At 37.3% G+C, this 22,762-nt stretch overlaps 1 protein-coding gene across 3 annotated transcripts in view; it reads right to left on the bottom strand.

The window, feature by feature from the left end:
• LOC131699625 (teneurin-2) overlaps window positions 1-22,762 on the bottom strand; it is an 842,004-nt gene that overhangs the window by 403,076 nt on the left and 416,166 nt on the right. For 2 of the 3 annotated variants that reach the window (XM_058996767.1, XM_058996765.1), the window contains exon 1: window positions 10,363-10,758. The gene's annotated coding sequence lies outside the window, so the exon portion shown is untranslated. Of the gene's footprint in view, window positions 1-10,362; window positions 10,759-22,762 lie in introns of those variants that run through there. The other variant, XM_058996766.1, reaches the window with a different exon arrangement.

Consider the following 22,762-nt stretch of genomic DNA (forward strand, 5'->3'; position numbering starts at 1 on the left):
GGTCTGCCATGTGTAACAAGTGACACATATTGGTTAAACAGCCTCTTGGACTCCAACGAGTCTGCATAAGGCCATAAAAGTGTTATTTTACTCCTCATAACAGAATGTACACTCTGGGAAGAGAGGCATGTCAGCCTAAAAGGTACTTTCCTAAAGACAGATACTGTTCATGCTTTAAAGAATTAAATCACAGTATGAAACACACATTCATGTAAAATACAGCATTCTTCCAACACAATGCATTTTTTTAAAAATGAATCCAACAAGCCATTTACTAGAAGCTGATAACCCAGACAAATAGATATTATGTCACACAACACATTACTGCACAAAACATTTCCTAACTCTATATTTGCGTAGCTACATTGTGAATTGAGCTTAAAGGTACATGTATTTTACTAAAGGTAAATCTACTAAATGGGTTTTTGTGACAGAGAGAGAAGGCATCTGAGCTGCAAATCTCCTTTCCAACCAGAAAGGGTGCTGTGAAAGGGGGGTAGTAGTATCGTCGGTTTGAGTCTAGGCGATTCCACTGCCGACCACGGACTGGAGTTCCCAGGGGGCGGCACACAATTGGCCGAGCGCCGCCCCTGGTGGGGAGGGCTTAGGTCGACCAGGGTGTCTCAGGCTCACCACACACCAGCTACCCCTGTAGACTGGCTGGGCGCCTGAGGGTCTGCCTTTAAGATGCCCAGAGCTGCGTGGTCCTCCGACGCTGTAGCTCTGAGGTGGCTGCACGGCGGGCCTGCAGAGTGAAAAGAAGTGGACGGCTGATGGCACGCGACAGAGTGTGTCCGTCTTCATCTCTCCCGAGTCAGCACTGGGGTGGCAGCAGTGAGTCGGGTTGAAATAAAAAAATAATAATAATTGGGCTTTCCAAATTGGGGAGAAAATGAGAAAAAAATAATTGGCGATTCCAAATTAAAAAAAAAAAAAAAAAAGATGATTAGCATTTCTGAACTCAGCAGGCCGGAAACCTCCCCCAAGTGAATTTTTCTAGCAAAACCTGAGATGGTTGGGCAACGGCTCTGGTTGAGTTAGTATGGAATGACCCTACAATAACAAACCGACACTGACCAGTCAACTCAATTACCAATTGAAAATATGTGTTGCCAACACGACTTGTCAATCACTTGCCCACAGACCATTTGTGTTGTCACTTTGAGCTAGCAAGAAATAAAAAAGGTTACAAAATTGCTTGTGTGTCCCATGCTTAAGGGTGTTACCAGTCCTTTATCTAATACATCATTCCAATGCCACTCAATTTCACTTTAAAAAAGTAAAGACCTCAGAAACAAATTGCCACCTCATATTAAACTACTTTGATGTTTAGGTACCAAAATAATACTAATAACAGTATATAATAACAGTGCCTTAATGTTGGATTACTAGTAATTTTCATTATCCACAATAATAAGCCCATCACAGAATAACGACTGGCAACACTGAAAGCCTGAAAGATGATTGTGAGTAGAGTTAATAGAATGTTTTTACAGTCCAGACTTGCTCCTATTAACTGCACTATAAAGCCACATTCACTATTAAGGCAGTCATCCAAAATGTATCAAGCCACTGTTAAATTACCACTATCAAAAATGACGTGCTGTTTGTGTGTGTGTGTGTGTGTGTGTGTGTGTGTATTTTATTTTTATACAGGCTAACTTCACTATAACTAACCCCCACGGGACCTGGAGAAATATTCGTTACATCAGGGTGTTCACTATAATAGGGTTTTTCTGTATCAGAATAATGACAAAACTGCAAATTTGAATTTAACATCAATATATAGTACCTTTATGAAGATTCCTTCACATTAATCAACATGTAAACGGTATTGTAACAAGGTACTTGTGTCACATGTGTGGGTAACCGCATTGCAAGACAGAGAGACATGGGAGTTGAAGTTGTAACGCCAGCACAGGCGTGCAGGATTTATTAAACACAAAACAGAAAGTAAACAATTTAGCAGTTTGTGTGAAGATGACGGACAAGCAGCAATTGCATTCATCATGATTGATTCGTACTACAATAGGTCATCTTTGAATTAGTGTTATCTTTGAATTAGTCAACAATGATCTTTGCTTTCACTGACACACTTGACACTGGAGAAAGTTCAGTGTCATTCGGTACGGTCGATCCTGTATGTGATAATTTGCATTGAAAAAATCAGTTTTTGCTGTTGGGATTGTTAAAAATGGGTATTCATTATAAGAAGGGTTCATTTTAGTGAAGTTAGCCTGTGGCCACAAATGACATTTGATTTAATTAGTATTTGTTTGTTTTTTTTTTTTTTGTTTTTTTTATCTAAAACAATTTGCATAATATAACACCAAAGATAATAAAACGTGTTACAAAATTCTACAACACAGCCAAAGTATTGCAAGACCAGCCTTGCAGTAGCCACTTCAGGACACATTTTACTGTCCCACCAATTATGACTGTCAAAGTCACCCCCCCCCCCCGCCCCCCGCCGCCATCTACCCCACTCCAAAGCTAAATCCAATTTTCAATCTTTTTACACCCTCAGGCAGCCATATGAGTTTAACAGCCTGCATGAAACACAGACCTAATAGACTAGATCTGTCCTTTTAACACATTCACTGAACATTCCTTGATAAACAAAGCAACATCCACAGAACTAAGACAACACAGAAATAACAGCATTTAACATCCCACAAACCATCATTCATATGTACAGCAGCTCTCTAAACAGATTCCAGTCCAGCACATCCAAGAGTATTTGTATAAATGGGTATTTGTATAACGATGAAGTCAGTTATGAGTAACGTTGGCAATCCTGTATAAGATAAGGATTATTTATTCGGAATATTTTCAGCATGGTTTACTGATACATGATTGCGTGAATGTAATGCGTGTTAATTTCGTGAGACTCGCTGTGTAAACAGCTTGTCCAATCTCGTTTTTTAACCTTAATGTCGGTGATGCTTTCATGGTTCATTTCACTAACATACTGCAAGATCGTTTTTTAAATAACTTTCAAAATCTTAAGTGTTACAGAACCCCCTGCAATGTTTACAAGAAGCACATTCACTTTGACTTATCTCTACTATATTTTTCAACATAATCCCCATTCTTTTGATATTTTAACATACGTTATAAGCAGGGTGACTCATAATTCACAGGGTGATTTTTAATGCTACTTGAATGTTGGCATTACTGAACATCCCTCTGGTGGTCAAACGGTATGTCACAGATTGTCTCCGTCACAGCCATTTTTGCTTTGCACATCATCATCCACATACCCTAATTTTTCGTGATGCTCTGACAATGTTGGGAAATTATTAACCACCCTGTATATCTTGTGAGTATAGCATATCCTGATCACACTGTCTTGATACCAGAGTATCTGCAGGGCAGAGTAGAACTTCTTATTTGACTCTTGTCGAACACCCCAAAGTTAAAATGTTCTACTCATCTAAACAGTGGCAGATCTTAATACCACTAGCCAACCTGTTTTTCACTTTATTTTTTCTTTTATTCTAGACTAATAAATAGGTTAAACCTGTGTAGATCACTGAAATAGATCCCCATGATCCATGCATAATAATATCAAGAGAATGTAACTGGAATTATGTTGAAAAATATATTGCTGTGATATGGACAGAACAGAACAACGTTTATATTAAACACTACTATTTTAAATCAAGGGACAGAAACAACTCACTGGCTTATCATTAAAAAAAACAGTACCCAAGAAAAACCATTAGCGCACCACAGCAAGACCTGTAACGGCAAGCCAGAGCTGCAATGTATCATCAGGGAGTATTGGTTCATACAATGTTGTGGTAGCATTAGACCAGTGGTTCATACCACTGTAGCTGTACTTGTGATACAACCGAATTGACATTCTATATCAATGTCAGCAAATAAAACACCTCACTCAATGGTCATTAAATAAAATGTACACTTAACTGATTATGAATTAATTGGTGGATGAAAGAAATGATCCTCTGTAAGTGAAATACAATGTACAAAGATATTGTGGATTTCCTTAAAAAGCAATTATCTGGAATCAACCTCACTGTTTAATGTGCATCCTTTATTGATTTGAAGAAAGTTAGAATTACCTTTCATCACTGCTGCCACATACTGCTCAGTACTCTGGCATTTGCTAATTTGTATGTATGAATACCAAGCTCATTTTCTAACAAACTTATACACTTGATTTTATAATGCAGCTGGCACAATGTGAATTCAGAAACAAATTAAAAAAGAAAAAGAAATGCTAGTACTTAAGGCACTGAATACCCTTCGGTTGATTAAGGACTGATTAACCCATATAAGCCTTTGGGTAATAAGGAGAGAGTTTCCCAGCATGTAAGGACTTGATTTCAATTTCAATTGTCCCTTAGGATTTATTGTGAAAACCACTAAGTACTTTTTTTTTTCTAATAAGAAGGAACACAAACAGAATATGCCTAAAAATGAAACATAATCTGAACAGATATTTATTTTGTATGCTTTTGCTTTTTTTTCTCAGTACAAAAAAAAAAGCAAAATATCATCAAAGGCACTTGACCCAAGTTGGATTCATTCCCATTTTTTAAATTGAGTTATTGCTTTATTTTGCATGGCACAGGGGTTCTTACTTTTAGTAGATTGCTGTTGCAGTAAGACACATTTTATGGCTACTTAACAAACAGCTAACTGCCGCTGGTCTTCCATCTAGATCACATAAAAACAAAGGCTCAGTTTTTTTTCTCTATGTTATTTCCCAATATCCCCAAATAAACTGACCAAGCCCTGCAGTTGTTAAAAACAATAAAGAATCATGCAGACTAGCTTCTGCAATGACACACCTTGTTTTTGAGAGTGTTGTGGAAAGGCTGTTGACTGGACACAAGCAGCATCACATAGCAGTTTCAGAGATGAGACAAATCTGCTGATTCCCCACCCCCTCCAGCCTGCCTCCACAGCTCAAGTTGAATTTGATCTCCCTGGGCCTTGCAGTTTGAAATTGTTGCCAGCACAAATTAATCATGGCAGGCCAGGACTGGAGCAACTGCGCAATAAATCGTGAAATTTGACCCGCACTGTCATAGGAAAGCGTTGAAAGTCCCAAACACAAGGAAGCTGATCCAAATCGGGGCTGAAAGATTAGTACTCCTAACAGACAAACCACTGGGTATCTAATGTATTACTGCTCATGTCATATGAAGACATATCATATCACATCACAGACACCACTACACATCCAGCAAAACTACAGGCTGCATCAAGTGTATGAGGAGATTTTCAGACTGGGTACAATCTGAGACAAGTCGAGGTTTTTATACTATTGAGGAAGACAGTTCTCTCCAAATCCTATTAAAATGTGCGACAGGCGTCCTTAATTTTAGTAGTGAGTACTGTTGCAGTCTGGGAAAATATTATTCTTAGTAGGACCCACACTGTGTTTACCCCCCTTCAAGGCACATTTTATACCTAACAGCTAACTGCCCTGGTCTTATACCTGGATCAGGTAAAACATCACATTCAGGGAGGCAGTTGTCTCGTACATCCTCCATGTGTCCTCTAGTTACAACAATTATATGAAAAGTGTTTAGACTTCTTCCTCTTCTTCCACTCTTTTCAGACTACCTCAATAATGCACAAACTGCACAGGACAGTTACAGACAGATCACAGGGTGAACCCCTGAAACATGCCTACTTTAAGGAAGATTTCATTGCAAACTAGTAAGACAACAAATAAACAATATGGAAACGCCATTTAAAAGCAGCAGATGTTTTAAAAGTCTGTAGTCCACTAATCACCCAAACATAGACGTTCCATTCTGATGTATTCAAAATGCATTGGCTTGAAGTGTATTTTTAATTATTCTTAATGCAAACAACCAGGATTTCGCAGCACATTGCTGTCCTCAGTAGATTCTAAGAAAATGTACCAATACCAGGGGTAGAAGCTGTTTTACATGGCGCCTAGTCCCAGGTTACTGAGCTACCCTTTTTATGAATATTTAAATAGGGACCATCTAAATCTGCTACAAACTGATTAAAAGGGCAACTCCAAACTGAATACATTATTAGAGCAGATTTTTCAAGCTTCTGGCACTTGATCATGTACAGACGTGCTCAAATTTGTTGGTACCCCTCCACCAAAAACGAAGAATGCACAATTTTCTCTGAAATAACTTGAAACTGACAAAAGTAATTGGCATCCACCATTGTTTATTCCATATTTAATAGAAATCAGCTTTTGATTTTTTATTCAACATAATATTGTAAATAATAAAACAAATGAAAATGGCATGGACAAAAATGATGGGACCGCTAACCTAATATTTTGTTGCACAACCTTTAGAGGCAATCACTGCAATCAAATGTTTTCTGTAGCTCTCAATGAGACTTCTGCACCTGTTAACAGGTAGTTTGGCCCACTCTTCCTGAGCAAACTGCTCCAGCTGTCTCAGGTTTGATGGGTGCCTTCTCCAGACTGCAAGTTTCAGCTCTTTCCATAGATGTTCGATAGGATTCAGATCAGGACTCATAGAAGGCCACTTCAGAATAGTCCAATGTTTTGTTCTATTCCATTCTTGGGTGCTTTTACCTGTGTGTTTTGGGTCATTATCCTGTTGGAGGACCCATGACCTGCGACTGAGACAGAGCTTTCTGACACTGGGCAGTACGTTTCACTCCAGAATGCCTTGATAGTCTTGAGATTTCATTGTGCATTGCACAGATTCAAGGCACCCTGTGCCAGGCGCAGCAAAGCAGCCCCAAAACATAACCGAGCCTCCTCCATGTTTCACTGTAGGTATGGTGTTCTTTTCTTTGAAAGCTTCATTTTTTTGTCTGTGAACATAGAGCTGATGTGACTTGCCAAAAATCTCTAGTTTTGACTCATCTATCCAAAGGACATTCTCCCAGAAGGATTGTGGCTTGTCAATATGAATTTTAGCAAATTCCAGTCTGGCTTTTTTATGTTTTTCTTTCAAAAGTGGAGTCGTCCTGGGTCTTCTTCCATGGAGCCCACTTTCGCTCAAAAAGCGACGGATGGTGCGATCAGAAACTGACGTACCTTCACCTTGGAGTTCAGCTTGTATATCTTTGGCAGTTATCCTTGGTTCTTTTTCTACCATTCGCACTATCCTTCTGTTCACTCTGGGGCGATTTTCCTCTTGCGGCCGCGCCCAGGGAGGTTGGCTACAGTTCCATGGACCTTAAACTTCTTTATAATATTTGCAACTGTTGTCACAGGAACATCAAGCTGCTTGGAGATGGTCTTGTAGCCTTTACCTTTACCATGCTCGTCTATTATTTTCTTTCTGATCTCCTCAGACAACTCTCTCCTTTGCTTTCTCTGGTCCATGTTCAGTGTGGTGCACACAATGATACCAAACTGCACAGTGACTACTTTTCTCCATTTAAATAGGCTGAATGACTGATTACAAGATTGGAGACATGTGTGATACTAATTAAAGAAACTAATTAGTTTGAAATATCACTATAATCCAATTATTTATTATCTTTTCTAAGGGGTACCAACAAATGTGTCCAGGCCATTTTAGAATATCTTTGTAGAATAAGCAATAATTCATCTCTTTTCACAGCTTCTTTGCTTTATTCTATGACATACCAAAGGCATGCAAGTATACATGATAAAATAGATTTTAATTTCATCACTTTTCAGGAGGAATGAAGCATTATTTCAATGAGCTGTAAGGGTACCAACAAATTTGAGCACGTCTGTAAATAAGTGGATCTCAACCCCGGTCCTCGGGGACCCCTGTGTCTTCTGGTTTTCATTCCAACTAAACCCTTACTTGAACTAATAATTAGCTTAATTATGCCTTTTTAATTGTTCTCAGCACCTAAGAAGTTGCATATTTCAAGTTACTTATAACATTTTATAGTTAAGTTGAAATCTCCAACTGTTTAAGAGCTTAAAACAATTAAAAAGCTCGGTTGGAATGAAAAGCAGAAGACACGGGGGTCCCCAAGGGCCGGGTTTGAGAAGCACCTTTATAAATAGCATACCTGGGAATGAGCTAGTACCTGCATGCTTCCTACTTTCCAAAGATTTTATTGGATTTCACTGAACAATGTTTTTTTGTTTGTTTTGTTTTTTGTTTTTTGATTGTCAGGCCTACTGATTTCAGGAACTATCACCTTGCCTTACAGAATGTAAAATTAAACTACACACTCAAGAAATAAACAAAATGCAGTAAGATGGTTGTTTCTGTGATTTATCTAAGATTAGTTTTCTAGATTAATTTAGATATCAACCATTTTGCCTAATTTACAGCCTTTTCTAAGCAGTCCTCCTCGGCAGATACTGTTTTCTGTGCTGCAATCTGGGCAGGATATATTTTTCATAAACAGCCACATGGTCTGCCCCAACCCCCACTCCCCCACTCCCCAACTATACTCTTTTTCCATCCATTATACTCTTTTCAGACTACCATTGTTTAGGCACTGCCAAACAGAGGAAGACAAACTTGACTAGGCCACAGATGCAGACCCTACACTAACTGCGTGTTCCTCTCTATGCCAAGGTACAGTGAGCAAGCTTACAGAGGAGCGGTCTACTTTGTGGGTTGTTCAACGTAGAGCTTTCTGGCTTGTGGAGCTACCATACTTACAGTAATGAAATGCTCAGATAACGACCTTTCTTCAATTTTAATTTGTTTAAATAGGAGTCGATGTGGAACATACACCAAGGTGTTCTGTCATGTGGTCATGTGTCAGACCACTCCAATACAGAATCGATGGCAGAGCTGAACAGTGAGCTACACGGTTTAGGGGTACCTTGCATGGTCCTGTACTCAGTTTAGTATGTAGGCTAAAACAATAGCAAATGGTTTCAGTTATTTAAACTGCATAAAGTGATGCTCTGACAATGTTGTGAAATTATTAACCACCTTGTATATCTTGTGAGTACAGCATATCTTGATCTTGTCTTGATACCAGAGTATCTGCAGGGCAGAGTAGAACTTCTTATTTGACTCTTGTCGAACACCCCAAAGTTAAAATGTTCTACTCATCTAAACAGTGGCAGATCTTAATACCACTAGCCAACCTGTTTTTCACTGTATTTTTTCTTTTATTCTAGACTAATAAATAGGTTAAACCTGTTTAGATCACTGAAATAGATCCCCATGATCTATTATATGGAACATTATATTTGCTGTCTTTCATAACCACAAAAAACACATATTTACAATTACAAATCATATCAGATTATGTATTGTAGAGCGACATATTTTTTGAGCACAAGCAACTTCTTTATCCTCTGTAATCTACCTGCAAAAATAATAATAAAAAAAAACCTGAGGAAGCAGGTGAATCTGGTGACCACTTGATACTGTTACATACAGCATTAAAAAAAAAACTAATTATTAGCCTTTACATTGCACATGTATTCATTTACTATAAGAAGTAATCCAGACATGTAATTTCTCATTGAACACTTCACTAAGCAAAGTGGAGCAAAGTTAATCAAGCAGGATCAATGGATCCTGCACGCGCTTGCAATTGCAAGCAGTCAAGATGTTACAACACCTTGTCTACCCCCCCCGAAATGTATAGACTGTACAGAATATCTACGCCCCTGTAAAAGCGTCAACACCAAAACATGTTCTATTAAGAGCCAAGTGAACACAAAGCAATATATTGCAAATAAGCAGGAGTGGTTTTCTATTTTTTACGTCTTTGCTTATTCACAAAAAAAAGTTGCTACTGCTCATTATCATGTATGACGAAACTGTTCATATTGGAGGGGGGGGGGGGGGGGGGGGATTGCAATACCCCCCCCATGTACAGTAGTATATTAGTAGTAGTAGTAGTCGTAGTAGTCTTAGTATTAGGAATACTACTGTATATAATATCCAAGTTAGGTGTCACGCTGAAGCGCTGCAGTTCAAATAAAAAGAAAAAGAATTGATGACGAAAACACGACCGTGTTTCACATTACGCCTTGCGAGTTGAAAGCTTTCTGTAAAAGAAACAGAATAATGGAATCTGAGATACATTCATTTTTATGCACAGTGACAGCCTCCTTTGAAGTCCATTGTCATTGCATCTTCGATTCGGAAATCTCGCATTGGAACGCATTCCACTTTAAATCTGTCATTTCAAGACATACCGGAACACGCACATACGTTCAGCATGCATTTCTGTTGCATACTCACGAAGCATACATTAATTATAACAATAAAATGTTTCTGCATTACATCGTTCTATTACAGGGTCCAGGGAATTCCTTAAACTCCTGGACTGCAGGGGAAATAGATGCTGCGCTTCTTAATGGGATAGCAAGCAAGGAACTAAGAAAAAAAAAGCAAAGTCTGAATGGAACCATTTAAAATGCATGGAAATAAACAAACAAGTAAACAGACTTACCAGTATGAAGCAGCGTCCTTTACAGCATTATCAGTCCCCCGAGGAAACTTTTTTTTTTCTGATTCCCCTGCAACGTTCCTTTTCCAGGTAAAATAATTCCTTCACTTTGAAGCTGCCGTCTAGCAAAAGAAGAACAACAAAAATAAAAACCCAAAGGTTTTTTAAAAAAAGAATATGACTGCCTTAGTTGTCCTCTTTTGCAATTCTTACACTAAGCATATTGAAAGATAAAGCTCAATGTGTCTCTCTACAACCTTTCCCTTTGATTAAACCCAAAACAGAAGCTCGGTCTGACTGGGATCGCTAATCCCAGGCTTAGAACTGGGAGCTCTCTCAAACACAGCCGATTGGAAACTACCATTCAAATCGGGGGAGGGATTCGTCTACATCAGACACACGTTTCAGGTAAAATGTAAAGCACTTAACCCTTACACAATGCTCATGGTTTAATAAGAACATTATACAAGTAAATAATAATAATAATAATAATAATAATAATAATAATAATAATAATAATAATAATAATAATGTAATTTTTAAATCACGGTTTTGAAAAAGGGAGGGTTCTGTTATGTATGTGAAAGTGTACGAGCTGGTTTGATATATATATTGCTGAGCACGTTTGAGGGACGGTGCCAAGACACCTTGTTGTATGCTTTTCATTTGGACGCGCTCAATTGCTGTACGGTACTGAAAAGCAACAGGTATATACAACAGAAAACAGATTCATGAAGTTGTTCAGCTGCAAACAGTTGGTTCTGTATTATGTCAAAAATACAGGAACCAAGGGTACAGTAAATATTTCCCGCCGAATGAATGCAACCTGCTGCAGTGAAGAGGAAAACGAAGAATGATTTATATATTCATATATTTGTATAAATACTGGTGCACCCACACGTACTGCTGTTAAACTAGACAGACCTACATATCTTTATCCATATACAGTACATGCATTATAGAACAAGTTGTGTAAAGTACTATGATGGACCTTACTTGGCAACCTCATCAGGACTGACATATACACACGCCTGTTAATTAATTAATTAATTCATTAATTAATTAATTAATTAATTAATTAATTAATTAGCACTGAGGCAGGTGCTGGCAATTACATGCTGCCAATTTAGACTTTAAAATTGAACCTGCAGTGAGTAACTGGAGTCTGTATTGGGGATTGCGCTGTCTGAACACCAGAGATTAGTAGTCTGAGGGGGGACTAATTTTGAAGTCTTAACTGAAGGGAAGTGTTGTCTTTTAAACTGCAATACTATTGTCTTTGATACTGTGTAACCTGGGTGGATTACCGGTTTTAACTACACTGTGTAAACCTTAAATTATATTACTGAGCCTGTGTGTGGACCTGTAAGGGACAGATGCAACACTTCAACCTTTGGTGGGGGTTTATCTTTGTATATTTGAGTTTGCTGTGTATTGTTAATTTCACTAGTTATTGTAAGTTCTCACTTTATTTGAATTCTAAGTGCCTGTTATTATTTTATTTATTTATTTATTTATTTATTTCTTTCTTAGCAGACGCCCTTATCCAGGGCGACTTACAGTCGTAAACAAAAATACATTTCAGAATCACAGTACAAGTGGTTTAAGTTATTTTCTTTGCACTGGTGAAGGTTTGCAGTGGGTATGTCTGTTACATTTTCTTATCCAGCACACTGGGAGAGTGATATTAATTTAAGTTGACTATTTCATTTGCCTGTGTGGCTTTTGGATCACTAATTGCCTATTTTAATTATGTATTAGTAAACTATTTGCCCTGAGTTGATGCTCCTGTTGTCTTTGTGCTGTGACTTTCAGACGCTCTTTCCTCCTTTATGGTAAACTAATATTAATTGATTCTGGGCCCTCCGGTTAAACAAAGGTGTTGGCAGTGGCACGCTATCGATTTGTATTAATCCAGTAGCCGGTAAACAGAAGGCTTATTACAGTACTGTGTGATTTAGAAAGTGCTGCTTTGCACTATTTTTGAAGAAACAAACATTAAGAACAGCAGAATTTCAAAGGTAGGTCTGTGTTGCGAACTGATGTTTATGGTGTAATACATGAGACTGTCAGCACAAAGGGTATTAATTATGTTAGATGGTATGCCAAGAAATTACAAAAGTACTGTACCTGTCTGTAAGAAGTCAATGGACCAACTAAATGTGGCCTGAATAAGTGAGTGGTATTGAAAGTGAAGGTACATGGTTGATACCATTGAGAATGACTTTTACTAAGATAGTAAGTTATTTTTAGTTTATGTTGACTATATATAGTTTTCAGAGAGCTTGGTAGTGAACAGCATGTTGGTCTTCTTGGTTAGGTACTGGTCATTTAGAAGTGGTTTGTTATGTCTGAGATTGCTGATCGTGGTCTTATTATTGAATGTGGCTTCATGATGCCCTCAAACAGAGCAAATCAGAAATGTAACAAAGTTGCCTTACTTGCAAGGTTTAATTATAATTTGGATTAGTTAAGAACAGTTCTACATGTAATATATGCTGTAGAATACCATGTTACCTGAGCATTGAAAATGCAGACACCACACAAACACCAACCGGTCTACCTGTCAAGCTAACTGTCAGAAATGAACCCAGTGTGATATTATTTATTAATTCCTCGGATTCCCTTACTTAATAAAATCTTTATTTTGAACTGTGAAGATGCTGGTCAGATTGGGTCAAACCTAATCAGAACAATGTTTTGCCATGTGCATTTTGTCTGATCAAAAAAGATTTTCGGTATTACTTTCTTCATCTTTTAAAGGCATACAATTTAGAAATGAGTGTCTTTTTAATTTTATATTAAATCTCTTGCCTTCTGGAACAATAGGCGTTACCTTCGTTTGAGGTGTGACCTCGGAGATCACCAAGGCCAGGTGATGGAGGATTGTCGACCCCCAGAAGGGAGATACAGTTGCAAAGGAGGTGGAGGAGTAAGACTTGCAGAACAAGTATTGAAAGGTGAGTCTGGACTATATAGGTTAAGGAACCAATAGGATTAGCGTAGTGAGCAGTCTTGCCCCTAGAGCTACGGTAAGCCACTATTTTTTATATAAATATGAATCGGTGATTGGTTAAAACATCCTCATAGGAGGAAAACTAGTTTGAACAATTGCCCTGACATCCTTACACCCAGTCCATAGTCTCGGCCTGTCATGTGATTGGTTCACATCACTGTCAGGTCTGCCCCTTTACAAAGGAACACCTTTCTCCCCCACTGCACTCTGCAAGAGAAAATGGCTGAACACCAAATTCTGTGAGTTAACAGAAAATAAATTCCAAAACCTACTACAAAAGAAAGATGCTCCAAACCACTAGATGTTCTGCTTCAACAATCAGCAGACTAGTCCAAAGAAACCAGGCTCTCTGAGGGACAGGCCTTGTCCTGGAAGGCAGATGGCCACTACACCAGCCCACCAAGTCGTTGTGAGCGCTATGCTGTTGCGTTATTCAAGCCAGCCGGTGGGGTGGTGGAAGTGTGATGTGGGGAGGAATCTCCTTTAACACAAGAACGCCTTTGGTGCAGATTGAGGGCAATCTTGCTGTTCAGCGATACATTGACAAAGTCCTTGAGGCAATAATTTTTATGTTCCTGCAAGCCAATCTGGAAGTGTCGGTTTTCCAGGAAGTCTACAATTGCACGACTTCAAGAAAACAACGTTGAGGTCTTGCCGTGGCCGTCTTTTTCTCCTGACCGGAGTCCAATATAGCCAATTTTCGCCAGCTGGCTGCAGCTGCACAGGAAGAGTGGCGGAACATCCCACAGCAGTCTATCCAGAGACTGATCAGATCTATGTGTCAATGCTGCCAGGATTATGGTAATGCTCAGGGAGGTCATAACCGATGCATGTTGACAGTGTGTCACATTTCATACTGAAAACATAGAATCCTCCTTTATGTATTTTTGTTCACAAAAATTGATTAGATTAAGTGGGGGGTGGGGGGTGGGGGGGGTGGAATTAATCGGCAAGTTGCCGAACAATTTGGTGTTTTCTGTTCTGGTGAGTTGATTCACAATTCTGTTAAATAATGTGCATGTCTCTGCATTTAATGTGTGTAGGGGTGCTGTGTTAATTTAGTTTGACAGTTAGTTTATTAATGTTAGTTTGTCTGTTTATTGTAGTTTAATATACACTTGTCTTGTTTTTCTTTTAATTATTCAGTTAACTTCATATGTTGATGCACGTGCGTCATGACAAGTAATAAGTATTTATTTTTTCATTTATTGATTCATATTGTGTCTGGTGGCTAACTCCGTCTTGGAGCACACTTCTGCTATATATTTTGATTGCTTCCTGAGGGGTGACTACTGTATAAAGAGTACTTACCTTAATGTCATTTAATTACTTGTATTTATTTGTTTTTAATTTCCCTCACTATTGTTGGTGTCTTGTCATTCAGAGTGGTTTCTGGGTATAGTTGCTCCATTATTGAGTTATTGTAATGTTTTTCTCTGTCTATACCTGATTTTTTGAACTTGCTGTGAGAGTCCTAAGTGCTGGGACTGAGCAGCCTTCTTCATTATATTGACATCACAGGACAATGTGATCTTTTACACAGTGAGGTGGGGAGGCGGGGTGGGGGTGGGATATATCAATTACACTTGAAACTCTTTAGGTTCATCAATAGCCCACATTTATTTTTATTTATTTTTTTATTCATATAATGCTTTTTATACAAAAGCATTTCAAAGCATTGTACAGTACACGGCAGAAAAAAAGAACCAACCACAATACGTTTGTATAGTATGTCACACAACTGCCATAATCAGACAATTTAAATAAAGGTATACACACAATACAAAAGCAGCAATTTTTTAAAGTTATTAAAACCCGCTAAGATAAGCCATTTTATAAAAGTTTTTAGTCTCGACTTAAAATGTAACGGTCCCAGCTTCCCTGACAAACTAAGGCAGATCATTCCATAATTTAGGAGCCCTACCTCCCGTGTTGCTTTTCTTGAGGAATAACCAGCATCCCTGCATCCTGTGATCTCAGAGTGCAGTTTGGAAGATACGGGGTCAGTAACTCTTGCAAATAACTATGTGCTAATAGTATGAGTAGAGGCAGTCCAACTCTGTGGATAACGGAATTCATCAGAATTCACAGCTCCCACATAATTCGTAGTCTTCCACAGGTTTGCCACATTCTGCAGCTACATTGTCATCTTAATTATCATAAACAGACTGCTAAAGTGACCTAAAATACATAAAGTTCAGTTCAAGTTCTATTAAATTAGCAGGTGTTTTGTCTCCTTCAAAGAGTAGGAGTTGATTGAAGACTGGAGTTAAGGCTTTGAAAGTGTGGTCCCATAAGAAGTCTTATGTGTGTTTTGTTTGACAGCTTCTAGATTTTACAGACCAAAATGCTTGATTTATTACATTGGAAGTACTGTACTTAATCCATACATTGTTTAATATGATTGTTTACATTTGTATTAATTCGTTATTAATACAAGTACTAAATACATAAGATGCTCCGCAGAACACTCTGCAGATATCTAATTAAAATTGCACCACGTTTCTTTTGCATATTTTCCTGCAGATTTGGACTGCCTCTAGATAAGTGTATTTTATAGTAGTATAACCCATATTAATACAACAATTATCAATATCAATTGCATATTTAAATGTAATGTTAAAATAACATTGAGCCAAAATGAAAATCTTCAAATGAAACTGGTAATAGGGGAAAAATTGCTTATTTTCACTTCCTTAATATACTGATTTATTACTGACTATTGCTTTGTTTATTAGATGTGAGGCTAATAAACCATGCAAAGAAGATTCTTAAATGTTAGTGATTTTGAATAAAGGTACAGCTTGGCAGCCTGTTTAATAATTGATTATAGTGCATAAAGTGTTGGTTCTCGCACTATTTTCAAAAGGTAACTTGTAAATGTATTCCTTTTTGTCTATACTGCCAACTCTTACTAAATTATATAATGTAATATTAGAGTAATGATTCATTTTATTTTTTGGTATGTTTCATTGGTTTTTGTTTCCAGTCTTCGTACCAGCTGTTCCAAAAATATTGATGATTAATATAGGAAGACATTTAATGACATTAAACAAAGTGTGCCACAGAGGTGATTAGAAAACAAACACTCATATGGAAGCATTAATGTTTATTTCACAGAAACGCAACTCTATCAATTACTGTCACCACAAATCAATTTGTGTGTGTGTGATAGATTATATATATATATATATATATATATATATATATATATATAATATATATATATATATATATATATAGAGAGAGAGAGAGATACACTTACACATAGGCTGACAGATCTTGCTGGGCTCGAACAACATAACCCAGACCCTGAGCATAAAGGATGCATGTTATGTCCAAAAATGAAATGTTTAAGATGGAAGTTATTTTACCTTTTAATGGAACTACCATACAGTGTACTTGCAGAAATGTACTTGGCTATTGCCACATTTCTTTATTTTCACGTGTACTGAACCCTATGCAGCCCCGTTTCTGTAGTTTTCCTACTCTTTTCCCCCCCGATTTAAGTAATTTTCTGCAACTTTAAGAAAAACCGCAAAAACTTTTGAATAGCTTCCCCTGAAATATACACATGTGTGTACAGTTCATAGGAATTATCCCTTGCTTGTAATCAACTTGTAAAATGCTGCTTGTACAAATAAAAGGTAGTCACACATTCACATGTTTCCAGTCTTGTAACTATCATTTCACAGAACCGTATTGCAAATTATTACTTCACTGTAGATGTATGCATAACAGTGCTGATCAAATATGTGTCGCATATCTTCTGACGTTTGAAGAGATGGAAAAGCCAGCTATGTATTGTTTCAGTCTTGCTCTCATACATCGTGCATGTGTGAAGGTATTTACAGATCAACGACATGGCAAGTTTATAATATTGTTGCTTTAGGATTTGGAAGGATTGGAGGTGATTTTTAATAGTCAGAGGAGACTTTTTGAAGTGAAATCTTTTAAGTGAAGTCTTTATTAACCGGTTTGAAATGCTTGGTATTCTTCTTCTACAGACCAGTTGTATTGCATGGATGCTGATGTCATACACTTTTGCTCTGAATTTACACAGAACGGCAGATTTAGGGCTGCTACCTACAAGGCATGATGCGGCAAGCGTGCAGTGATGTGTCAAAATGAATAGAACCTATACTTATGAAGTATCTTTCACGTCACAGGTGATGCAGGAGTGGCACCAGGGCAATGCAAAATAAATAGTATTGAATCCTATTTTTTGCGATTTGACACATGTCGCCTAGGGCATTGAGCAATCGGAGAACATCTTCAATGCACGTGGTCCAGCAGGGTAGCAGTATCCAAAATGACGGAGGAAACAATATTTGTTGAAAAAATACCCAGAGCTTTATGACAAAGGGCATCACAATTATAAAGATCCAGATTTTAAATATAATATATGGGAGTCCATTTCGAAGGAACTGGATAAGCCTGGTGTGTATGACTTATTGCCCTATATGTTGAAATACTGTCAGAGAAAGCGCTAATAATGTCTACATGCTAATGAATATGTACCAGTCTTGATCATAGTTTTGTCAATAGCAATTTTGAACAGTTGTGTAGATCTGGCAGTTTTCAAACCTGTCGCATCGCCTCTGTGTTTCTTCTGGTGTGTGTGGTCATGTCGCTGCGAAGGTGACTCGTCGCCAATTAAAAAATCACATCACGTCTGTTGTGTGGAGACCTTTAGTCTCATTAGACTGACTGACTACACAGGGCTGTTTTTTTTTTTTTTAATACTCTTATGGAATTCCAATGAATGTTCCTGAAGACTGGGCCATATGCGCAAAGCATTTACCACTATGCTAAGTTAACACCTGTTTCTAATAAACAACAAAACATTGTTTAAAAGCTTCAAATAAATATCTTGGGAGGTTCCTTTTTAGATCTTCTACTTGCACCTTGGCTGTTTCTTGCAAGTTCTGTAATATTATCCTTTTTTATTTTTGCTTTTCAAATAACACTATGTAACACAATTTTTGTTCCTGGGTAGTAGGTGTTGTTTCCTAATTGCTTATGCCTCAAAAGTATAGAAAATGGCTATTATTCCCCACAAACTTTGCTTTTGTGACCAGGACAGTGATATTTTGAAATTTACCTATTTTCCAGAACATTCCAGATAGATTCAGTGCTGAGTAAACTTGAAGTAACTTCTAGAACTTTCCAGTAATATAAATAGTAGTATAAATACAGGGGCCTTAAGCCCACCAGTTCAGTTTAGTTCCAGCTGCCTAAGTGGATACATATCTGCACTGGCTATTTAAAAAGAAAAACCATGTCCAAAGCACTTGCATATAATTGCTTTAACTAGAGGAAATACTATGTGTCTCCCTCTCTATTATAACATAGTGGACAGGTTGTATGCTACCTTTACACAACATTTCCTTGTAAACGTAGTCACTTGATATACTCCAAAAAGAGAAAATTAGACATGTGGACACTACAAATCTCTTTAAAAAGGTGGCAACCAAAAACTTAAACTTGAATTTGGTCTTACGACAGGGTTAACTACATTTTAGCAAAGTGTCTGCTTATTCTTTAATAATTAAAATCTCAAGTGAAAGATAGACAGACATGCCATAGCGTAAGTAAATGCCAGCGCTATTTAAGACTTTGATTACTAATTAAATTTTCAAGAGTTCACTTTTTTTTTTTTTTTTTTTTTAAAAAGCTTCATTCGTAGCACTTTCTCTTGTGGCTATCAAGGTTTTGAACACTGTTATAGTTGTACACTTCAGGTATTGCTGAGCTAAATAAAATGACAAAAAGAAAATAAATGAGATGTTATTTCTATTTTCCTGATTTCAAAGGATATACTCCTCAATAAACATATATATGCCTGCAACAGACCAGCTATGCTTCAAGATAAGGCTCAAACTAGCTTTAGCCCAAAGTGTCGGATTAGCAAAGGATGTCATTTAGAAAAAAAAAAAATTCCCATACAGTCATTCTTTCATTTTAATTAGTATAGTGTAGATTCCAAAATAAGATACGGAAAAAAAATGAAAGAAAACAATTCTGTAGCATGATTACAAGAACAATTCTGCACTTCATACTTTTTGTATAAAGTATGTCATGAAGGAAGAGATCAAGGCTCTGTAATGCATTTCACCTTGCAGAACATACCCCAACAGACCTGTGCCAATTGTGCTAGCCACACAGATGGGTGTTGGAAGAGTGCCCAACCAAAGATAGTACCGTTGTTCTGGGATTTATCACAGACCATTTCCTGTACTTTGATATCACATTGGTGTGAAAAAAACCACATATTTTCTAACGCTATGGGCAAATGTATGGCGGCAGCAAATCAGTGTGGGTAGGGGAAATAAAGCCACTGCTATCTATTACCCTGTGCTGTCAGTCTGGGTGAGTTTCCATGTGTGTGTTATAATTTTACTCAAGACAATGTGCTCGAGCCAAATGAAAAATGACCCTATGCATTTCTGGTTTCCATGTGTGGTTATTTACACGTAAAGTGATGATGCGTGCACACGTTTGGGAGAACAGCTAGAGAGGATCAGGTTTGTGGCGGAGAATAAACCTGAAATGTATAGGGCCATTTTTCATTTGGCTCGAGCACAATGCCTCGAGGAAAATTAGAACACACATGGAAACTCCCGCATTTGACAAATAGCCTTTGTGTCGTTTTATGTCATTTTATTTTACAGTACACTACAAATACAGAAATGTGCCAAATACATTGAGGACCACGGCTATAGATAAAAGGGTTCATGGATGAACACATTCAAACAAACAGGCAAATTGATGGATATTGAAGACTAAATATGTTGGTTAATTAGGTGATAGTCTACTGTATTGTTACTGAAGTGTATGAAACATCAATAAGACCCAATTGTTTTTCTGTTCAGTAATGGTGCTGCATTGAAGTGCACAGAGGAAAGGATAAAGGACCAATGTACAGTAGGGTAGAACAGAGACGTTGTTGTTGTCTGTGCCTATCTTGTGCTTGCATCAAAGTGCTGCTTATGATGTTTACATTTTTAAGCAGGTTTACGGACATTGTGCCATCAGTAATTATCTTGTCATGATGGTATTTAAATGTCATGTTAAATTAAGGGAGAAACCGCTGAATTGTACAGTACATCTATTTTGTAAAGCATATATTTCAGAATATGGTATTGTCAGATTTGTGTACCTAATTATGTCATACCTGTGCATTGAACATACAGTACAATGTAATTGTAGTTCCTGAGTACAATCTTCATTTTTAATCTTTTGTCTTCATTTCACATGCTAAAATAAGCACATGGCTAGTTTCACATTGCTGATTAGCACTCATCCTAGACTATCTAATGTTAAGTAAAGTAGCCCAAGATTAGTGCTATTCAGGGTCTGTAAAACCAGCTGTTTGTAATTTATCTTTGACAAATGTTTTGACAAGAAGTCTTTCGATTTGAAGAAACTGAAAAAGACTTCCAGCTAAGAGCTTTTGGTCCTTTACAGTGTAACTCCTTTATAAATCACTATTCTATTAGTATAACATTTTCGCAGTTTTAGCAATCAGGATCCCTCAGCTTTGATTTGTGATCCTTTCGCCCAAACTACACCAGATCACAACAGCTTTTACAATAAGCATTGTCTTCCACACAGTCTGTTAACAGACAGTATATCCACTTTGTCAAGGGGAGACATCCTAATTGTCAGTCTTATGATGGGGAAAAAAGGAAGCTAAATAGAAGGGGTAGACAAAGTTCACAATTTTTTTTTCTAGTCATACTTAATTACTGTTGGTGGTGTTTTGATATACAGTATATCACATGAAACCAAACCCTGTATCTCCATTCAGACTGCCTATCCTGTCTTGCCTGTATGGCGATGTAGTTGACCTTAGGAAACACAAGGAAAGTAAGACATGTGTGTTACAATGTGAGACCTGCTTATGACCATGTCAGATTTAAAGTTATCTCTTTGGGTTTATATCTATTAAGTATCACATTCCTAAATGAATATAAATACCAAATTTGGTTTAAAAAAAAAAAAAAAAAAAAAAATTGCGTACGACGCCTTTCAAATCCTTCAAGGGGAAAAAAAAGATTTACTATTAATGGACAGCAATAAATATCTAAATGTATTTTGTTGCTTTTAGTTCAGTATGTTTAGCCCTTGACCTCTTTTCAATTCCGCTATTGAATATGTTTATTGCAACGCTTATCTAAGTTACACCATGAAATGCAATCCAAACTTCTAAGGACATATTCACCCTAACTGTACAAAAAAAACAAAAAACAAGCCTGTATTTGGTTTGTGCATTAAGAGATGGAAATGATAGAACGCTCAAGAACACAATACATGAAATGCATACAGTTTAGGCAAAGGGCTATTGATTTGGTGTACCAATTGAAATCCCAGCCGTCTGCAGTTTACTCTTGAATTTGTTTGTCAAGTAGGACAGTCACTGTCAAGGTGCACAAGATAAGATACATTAGTTCCTGAGGAAAACATCTGTCTTTTTCTATTTGTAATTGCTGACGAGCAGAGTTTAAAGAGGACTAATGTCTTCAATTCATCTTAATTAAAGAGTTAATTACTCACAAATCCTGTTCAGACTAGCTGGGTATGACATAAAAAGCCTACTACGGCTTTGTGCGAGTCAACTGACTTACATATAGATCTGCAGTATGGGGAATGTCCTTCTGTTTATTTGCAAAATGAATGGAGTACTGTACCTCGTATGTTTAAGCATTTAATTTGGACCCGAGTTTGTATATTGCAGAAATGTTACCCACAGTAACATACCGAAGGCTTTGTCCACACTGCAGACCCAATGCATTTCCTGTTTGTAGCAAAGCATATCCCATTTTCCCATAGAAAAAAGCCAGGTTTCCTAGACACATTTCAAGCACAATGCAGCATATACAAGGTATCATAATTAGCATTATAAAGATGCTGCACAGCAATGGATTATGTTACCTAACATTAGGCACTCCAAGATTAGTTCTAATCAGGGGGCTGTAAAACTAGCCATGAATTTATTTGGCAGACAGAAGACAGAAACTATGAAAATGAAAAGCCTGATGTACAAATAAGTATAAGTGGTCTTGAACACTATATGTATTATAATATAATTAGTGGTAAACATGTACATCTGTATAAACTACCCCTTTAAGATGTACCACCTGTAAATAATACACACATACTTCTCCTCTGAACAGCTGACATTAACATTTTAATAGAGGAAATCAGCTGATCAAAATGACTTCCAAACTTCCAATTATTTTTTAAATATTCAAATTCAAGAAAATGCTGCAACAATGTTAACACATCTTTGAATCATTTATATCCAATTAAAAAAAAAAAAAAAAAAAAAAAAAATCCATCCGTACTGTGGATATACTAAGATGTAATACTATCTCTGATGTT

This window comes from Acipenser ruthenus, chromosome 23 (assembly GCF_902713425.1).
Source record: "Acipenser ruthenus chromosome 23, fAciRut3.2 maternal haplotype, whole genome shotgun sequence".
Lineage (NCBI taxonomy): Eukaryota > Metazoa > Chordata > Actinopteri > Acipenseriformes > Acipenseridae > Acipenser > Acipenser ruthenus.